Source organism: Elaeis guineensis, chromosome 8 (assembly GCF_000442705.2).
Source record: "Elaeis guineensis isolate ETL-2024a chromosome 8, EG11, whole genome shotgun sequence".
Taxonomy (NCBI): domain Eukaryota; kingdom Viridiplantae; phylum Streptophyta; class Magnoliopsida; order Arecales; family Arecaceae; genus Elaeis; species Elaeis guineensis.
Window position 1 is genome coordinate 53,682,888 of NC_026000.2, and position 8,450 is coordinate 53,691,337.

The window sequence follows — 8,450 nt, forward strand, 5'->3', positions numbered from 1 at the left end:
GATGATAATAATAATGACGGTGATGTCGGTGGCACTTTAGATAGCTGCAGTGGTGGTATCGACTGGAACTCTAAACCTAAATTTGGAACATTTTTATAAGTAGATAGTCTTGAAAGAGTGAATAATAATCTTGGAAGACTAGTCGAGTCGACTCGAAGTCAGTCCGAATCGACTTCTAAAGTCTTGACATTCTGCTTTAGCTTAAATTTACAATACAATATTTGGAAGAAATATATCACTTTAAAGTGCCAGTTGAGGAAACATGCTCTAACAAAAAAAAATATGTTACCCCCCCTCCTCTTTGGTTGTCTAGCTAGGTAACATTTTTTTTTTTTGTTAGAGCACGTTCCCTCAACTGGCACTTTAAAGTGATATATTTATTCCATACATTAGAAAAGTAGAACTAACTTGTATAAATTTGTTTTTTGCTATTTCAAGAGATGTAATTGAATTATTCGACATATTATTATTATTTGTATTTTGATTTATATGACCTTTCGGCGTGGTATTTCCTCCTTCAACCTTTCGGAACACATCTGAAAATATGTATCCATGTCCACAAATCATAGAATCCTAACACTTGAAATTAAACAAACAAAATATCTAAACTAATTTTAATAGAAACAATAATTAATAATATAAAATAAAATAAAAATATCAAGTTTACAAAAAAAATTCCACAGTATTATAAGTCTAAAAAATACTAAGTCCTACAAGGACATCGTGGTGCCTGTGGTCGCTTGTACCTTCTCAAAAAGATTTTCAACGATCGCTCCTACTCTTGTGTCACCTGTGATGGCCCCTCTCCTATATCAGTAGATATCTCATGGTCATGCATCTGGAGAATAACAGATGTTGCCGAAGTATTTGCGAGCTGAGTGACCCCTCATGATGCTCTGGATTAAATAGGCCCGATAATGGAGCAATGTCCATCTATTCAATGAAAGATGGTATCGATGATAATGGATGATTCCAACTGCGCATATCATGTTGCATTTCAGAGATATGTGGAGAGCACTACTGCCACATCTCTGAAAAAATGGTAATGCTATCGAAATGTACCTTGGGAAATGTGTCCTAAAATCAATGATTTGACGATTGTGCTAATTATAAATGTATATAAATTGATAAATAATAAAAGTTATTTGGCCTTTTTCATCACAAAATTACATCCTCTAACGAACTATTATGTTGTGATGAAGTCCTTAGGACTACTTTGATCGATAAAGGAGGATTAATCGCGTAGTCCTTAAATTGGTTCGCGAATAACGATATGTTATTACTAGGACGATAGCGATATCAAGTGTAAGTCGTTGTGTACCATATGTGTTGGTTATCCTCGTAACCAAATGGTGTGGAGATACTGGTATGATATGCAGGTGAGATATAGGAGTATATCGTCACTGAATATGACCAACTGTGGAGCACTCTGCTGTCAAGGGTAGCTCACGAAGGGTATGGATATAAGTGTCCCTCCGACCTGAGATCACCATGGTGACTTGCAAGCAACTCATTATATTTTGATGTCGGACTAACTTAGTTTCTAATTTAGTGATGGAAGATTTCTGGGTGCAGTCAAGTACTTGTCAAATCGGTGTGTGAGTCAAGATGGGATTGACCCCTCCAAATTAGTAGGAGTTAACATATCAATGTATTTTAATTTAGTAAAACCTAGTCCCGAATAATCCATGTAATGGATTTGAAGGATTAAAATACTATGTGGATGACTTATTTAAGATTGATAGTTAAATCCTAGGTCATCCTCGAATATTAGGATCAAAGTGATGAATTATACGGTAACCATACGTCAATAAGTTCTTGAATGTTGCTTCGCCATCATTCAACCTATCAGGATATCGGGTCACCATTGCTAGATGGTCACATCGATTGGTTCAAAAAGTTATTCCTGTGTTACTGGCTTAGGTTTGAACCTATGGAGTCACACTCAAAAGAAATTTCTGACTGATCATGTGACTGATCAATGATTGAGAATCGTTCAAGGGCTTAATCATCAATTTGATTGATGATTAACCTTATGCAAAAGTTACAATAAATTAATTCATCAAATGTTAGTAAATTAATGAAAGATTAATTAGTAATTAGATTGCTGATTAGCTCAATTTAATTGAGCAAAGAAGATTAAATAAAATCTAATTGAATTGAATTCAATTAGGTTTGACCCGATTAGGTTATGAGATGACCTAATCGCTAAGGGAGAATTATCCCTGATTTGATCAGGACTTTAGTTCAATCAATTTCTAATTTGATTAAAATTTGATTAAAAATTTATGAACCTAATGAGATTGGGTTTCATATATTTTATTTGGGCTAAACCAGATGTGATTTGGTTTGGATTCAAATAAAAAAATTAAGAGTCCTTATTGGAATAGGACTCTTCTCCCATGCACCTTCTACTTTGATGCCATATATCCTCACGCATAAATAGTTTTTGCATGAGATTTTTTCATGCCAAAGAGTACTTTTCTTTCTCTATCTCACATTTAAATTTGGATAGGATCAGATTTTAAATGGTATCTTTAAATCTGATTTGAAATAGGATATCATATAGATAATGTTTGACATTATCTCTAAGATCTTGCTGCTTCTTCTTATATGTATAACATTTTGAGAAGATTTTTTATAAAAAATTAGTTAGAGAAGTAATTTATTATGAAAAAATATGAGAAGGGGTGTTCTATATTTTTTTGGCATATTTTGATGTAAATTTTTGAGTAGGGGCGACAACACATCAAGAGTCCATGATCTCTTGGACTCTTCACCCCATCTCCTTATATGTTGAAATAAAAGGAGTTTTATTTCATTCTTGTGTGTGTAAGAGATCTGAGAGAGAGACCTTCATATTGAGAGGGGTCTTGGGCATGGTTTCATGGCATGAAAGAAGAGAAGAGTCCTCTTCTCTTGGAGTGTGTGCAAAAATCAAGTTTCTAGAGTTTTGGTCCTCAAGATTTGAGAAGAGAGAAAAATTATTTTTTTCTCCATCTTTCTTCCACCTCTTTATCTCCTTTAGAAGTCCATCTTCAAGCTCTGAAAATATTTCAAAGATTTGAAGAAAGGATCCAGATCTATCAAGAAGAAGGTCTTCAAGCGAACTTGTACTTCCGAGAAGACCGATCAGATCGGGGCTTCGAGTGAATTTTTCATAGAGGCCGAACATATATGTGACTATGAGCAACTAGTAAGAATCTTCTTCATCATGTCTCTCAGTAGCAGCGATCATCGATCCGTGCAAAAGTATCGAGTTCTGAACTCAGATTAGAAGTAGATATGATCTACTGCTCACATGCACGAATGCTATTTTATCTTCAGTATTTTTCAGATTTTATATGCAACATATCATGTCATAGATCCTTAGATAGATTGATTTGATGATTAGATCATATGTATATTAGATTAATTTGATTAATCTAATTATCTTCCACTGTAATTTATTCAAAAAAATTTCAAAATATATGCATAAAATTGCCTACATTCTCCAACAGTGGTATCAGAGCCCAGGTTCATTATGACATGATTTATGTGCATATTAAATCTAAAATTTAATTTTATTTAGATCTGATATGTGATATTTAGATCTGAATTTAATTAATGATGGATCGCACAAACTGATATAAGATTGTCCTGTTATAAGGTTTATCTCTTATAGTAAAAAGATTGTCCTAGTTTATGCTAATCCTTAATAAAATCTGATTTTATGTCATGCATGTGATGTTTATGATCTGAATTAGATATGATCTAAAATTATAATCAGATCTGATGTAATTTAGATTAGATCTAAATTAATGTATGTAGGATATGTGATTAGATTAGATGATCCAATTAGTAAGTACTTGGATTGGGTTGATCACCAGATCGTCTGGTCATAGAAGCAAGAAGGGTTTAAAGGCCCTCTCTTTTCATTTGATAGGGTGCTCTTATGGTGTGTAGGGGTGCCATGTGATTAGATCCCATGAAGAAGAACATGAAAGATAGAACTTATTTTTTTACAAAATTCTAGATCTTAAAATCCTAGGTTTGTTGTATGTGATACAAAGTTATTTGAAAAATAAAACATCTAATCTATATGATTAAAATTATTTTAATCATAAAAAAATAAAATCTCGAATCATAACAAGTTTAGATATGATCTAAAAGGTGTTTATGATTGATTTTATTTTAGTGGTATACAAGAATTTTCAGATCTGAAACTCTTTGAATCATACTCACACAATTACTGAGCCGACTCAGTTTTGAACTGAGTTGACCCAGTCTCCTTGTGTAGCTGGCCCAATATTGATTGAGTTGATCCAGTTTCAAAATAGAAAGTCTTTGTATAATATTTATTATAAATTATTTATAAAATGAAAAGGTTGAAATTATTTTAAACCTAAACTTAAATCTATGTTAATGCTGAAACTTAATTGAGAATTAAGTGTAGAATCGATTAGATCTAGAATTGTGATTTAAGATTTAATTATTAGATGTATGTTCTAGAAGTCAATATAGCTGATATATTATAATAAAGCTAGGACACAACTTGATACTTAATACATTGATTTGACCAATAAAAAGACAAGTTTATTTTTCATTCAAGTGTGATGTGTCTTAAATCGTCTATGGAATTAACTTTTCGATATATATTCTCAAAGAGTTGAAAATTAGAGATATGCATTTAATTCCTAAATACTCCTGATCATAGAATCATCATGAGGATGGTGATCGATCCAGATAGTCCAGCACACAGATCACTTCTTTCGGGATAGATGAGTCTCAAGTTTATAGTGTAGAGACACTGAACGACGAGTGTGGATAGTTGTTAAAGAACAACTAGTACTGAGCGTGACCATATGAGAGATCACTTGGATTTCTATTCGATCGTCAGTGATCGTCTTGATGTTGTAGTTATATGAATGATCCTTTGATCTGAAATGGTACTGTTGGTGCAAAAATCCGCCTGCACCGGAGAAGTTGGAGTTGAGGAAGCCGCGGTCGCCGCCGGGACCTGCAAGGGAAGTCTAAACTGGAGGTGGGGTTGCTCCGGCAAGACCTCCGACGCTCAAGTCAGTTCTCTGCCTCAACAAGAATGGAGTGCTCGAACGAAGAATTTAGCAGAGTTTTGAGATAAGGCAAAAGAGCTTAAAGAATAACGTATCTGAGTCCCCCCTTTTATAGGCGGGGGAGGCAACGGACTGACGGCGACGGGTGTAACCGCCTGGTAGTGGGCCGCCCACGGTCAGGGAAATTGATTGCGAAAGATAATGGAGCAGACACGTGGGCATACCTCGACTCGCCACGTGGAATCCGTTATGAGGGGTGGAGCGGCGTCCGTCGTCAGGAGAATCGCATGGTATCCGTCGCAGGAGGTGGAGCAGGTTCGTGGCTGTTACTGTGGCCTGCCAGGGGGATAATGGAGCTGTGCGGAGTCCGCTACAGGAAGTGGAGCAGGGCGGCTATGGCAGCTGCGGCTTGTCAGGGAATGATGATACTGCGTGGAGTCCACCACAGGAGGTGGAGCAGGGTCGCGGCCGTTTTGAGGGCCTGTCAGGGGGCGTGGATCTGTCGATTGAAGCTCGCAATGGTCGAAACCGTCGTCGGTGGAGCCCGGCTCCCGTAGGAGTCCGGGCGGAGCTGCGCTGATGTCGTCGACGGAGCCCGGCTTCCGTAGGAGTCCGGGCGGAGCTGCGCTGCAAACAAAGTCAAGGGTGAAGTCCGGCTCTGATAGGAGTCCGGATTGAGCTTACCAGCAATTGATATTGGGAGCGGAGCCCGGCTCCCGTAGGAGTCCGGCAGAGCTGTTTTGATGTTGGCGGCGGAGCCCGGCTCCCGTAGGAGTCCGGGCGGAGCTGCACTTGCTGATGGCGGTGGAGCCCGGCTCCCGTAGGAGTCCGGGCGGAGCTGCACTTGCTGATGGCGGGGAGCCTGGCTCCCGTAGGAGTCCGGGCGGAGCTGCGCTGATGCCGTCGGCGGAGCCCGGCTCCCGTAGGAGTCCGGGCGGAGCTGTACTTGCTGATGGTGGAGGAGCCGGCTCCCGTAGGAGTCCGGGCGGAGCTGCACTTGCTGATGGCGGTGGAGCCTGGCTCCCGTAGGAGTCCGGGGGAGCTGCGCTGATGCCGTCGGCGGAGCCCGGCTCCCGTAGGAGTCCGGGCGGAGCTGTACTTGCTGATGGTGGAGGAGCCCGGCTCCCGTAGGAGTCAGGGCGGAGCTGCACTTGCTGATGGTGGAGGAGCCCGGCTCCCGTAGGAGTCAGGGCGGAGCTGCACTTGCTGATGGTGGTGGAGTCCGGCTCCCGTAGGAGTCCGGGCGGAGCTGCACTTGCTGATGGCGGCGGAGCCTGGCTCCCGTAGGAGTCCGGGCGGAGCTGCACTTGCTGATGGTGGAGGAGCCCGGCTCCCGTAGGAGTCAGGGCGGAGCTGCACTTGCTGATGGTGGAGGAGCCCGGCTCCCGTAGGAGTCAGGGCGGAGCTGCACTTGCTGATGGTGGTTCCGCCGTGGGTTCCGACTGTGGGTATTTTATACCCAACACCAGTCCCCCTACATCCGAGTTTTGAATTTCAAACGAAGGAAGTACACAGAAGTACAGCCGGAACCGTCCCTTCGAATCCCATGCCCCGCCGCTCCCAGATATTTTGGCATTAAATAAGCGCGTGCGGAGTCTTTTCGAATTGGGGCGGTACGAGGGGACGCTTCAAGACCCGCAGGTATGCTGGCCTAGGTACGGCGCAATTATGGCCCTGCCAACGCCAGCCGTCTTCAGCCGTCTGCCACGGGGAGTGGGACACGTGTCGGATGCGGACTGGCCTGGGGGGATTGGAGATCATTATGGCGCCGGATCCAGGGTCTATTTAAACCCTCCTCCCCCCTTTCAGGCGTCCCACTCTGCTTCTGATTTCTTGCCGGCGTCTGTCATCTTCCGAGAGTCTGCTCTAGCGAACGCCCTCTCGAGCCGTAGGCGCCTTCCGTTCCTCGCTCCCCAGGCCCCCAGAGCAAGATAGGTTAGTGCCCACCTTCTCCTTCTTATCGCTTAGGGTCCTCTCCTCCTTCCTCTTCTTTCGTGTCCTCTCCTGAGTTGACTTCCGGCGTTCCCCTCCTTTCTCGGCTTGCATTTCTAGGGCCCTTTAGGTTCTCCCCAAAGAAAAATGTCTTCCGATTCTTCTGCCCCCGTAAGTTCTGGGAGTTCTTCTGCTTCAAACCCCCAGACCCCTGTCTCTGCGGACGAACCCGCGTTTGGGGCAGGGTCTCGCCCGGTCTTCGCACCGGGCGCTATTCCTTGTTCGTCGACTCCGGACGAACTTCTCCTGATAAGGGCTCGGTACGGGGTCCCTTCAGAGTACGATCTGGAGCTTCCTGGCCCCTCCGACCGGGCCAGCGCTCCCCCTCCTGGTCGCTTCTGTTTGTACCAGGAGGCATTCCGTGCCGGACTCCGGCTTCCGCTTCCAGCTTTTGTTGCTGCCTTCTTTCGTTTCTTAGATATTTCTCTCACTTCTGTCGTCCCGAATTCCTTTAGGTTTTTGATAGGGTTTCTCTCCCTCTGTCACATAGCCGAGGTCCAGCCTTCCCTCTCCCTGTTCAGACATTTCTACACTTTCAAACGCCATCCTTCAGCGAAGGATTGGTGGTACTTCTCCCCCCAGTTCGGTAAGAAGGGGTTGCTGAAGGGCGCCCCTTCTTTGATTCACAACTGGAAGGGAAATTTCTCTTCATTTACTGCCCGACCCTGGAATTGGGCCTACCCCCTTGGGGGTCTCTGAGGGATTCCGTCCGTCGGGCTCCCGGCCTGGGAGAGGACGACCTTCAGGCCGCCCAGAAGCTCCTGAGTTACCCCGCTCCTTCCCTTCCAAATCTACTGAGGGAGCCGCTTCTCTTCAACATCGGCCTGAGCCCTCAAGATCCAGCAAGTATACATCTTTTCTTTTCTTGTCTTCTTCTTCCCTCTCTTCCTTTCTCTCTCCTTTTTCCTCTTTTCTCTTTCTTCTTCTTCTCTTCTTTTCTTTTTCCTCTTTTTTTTTTTTTTTTTTAGGACTGATTGGTGCTGCTTTTTCCTTCTTCTTTTCTTTTCCCTTTTTTTTTTTTTTTTTTTTAGCAATGGACGCCGAAGCCACACGGATGCTCGCCAAGGCCATGAGAGCCCAGAAAAGGAAGGGCGCGACGACTTCCGGCTCGGCGAAGAGGGCCAGGGTGGAGGAGACGAGCTTGGCCGCGCCCGTCCAGGCGACCCCGGCGATCGACATTCCTTCGGATGCCGAGCCAGCGGCCCCCGGGGCTCCCCTAGGGAGCCCACCGACTGGGGTCCCCATTCCGGAGGTCCGCCCCGCGGAGGCGCCTGCCGTGGGGAGGAGGAGAAAATCGGTGGCCCGCAGGCCGAGCAGCCACCGAGCCGCTGCAGACGAGTCCGTCTGCTCCGAGGGGGGATCGGAGAACCCCTTCAACGACAAGGCCCTAATCCGCCGGCTGCT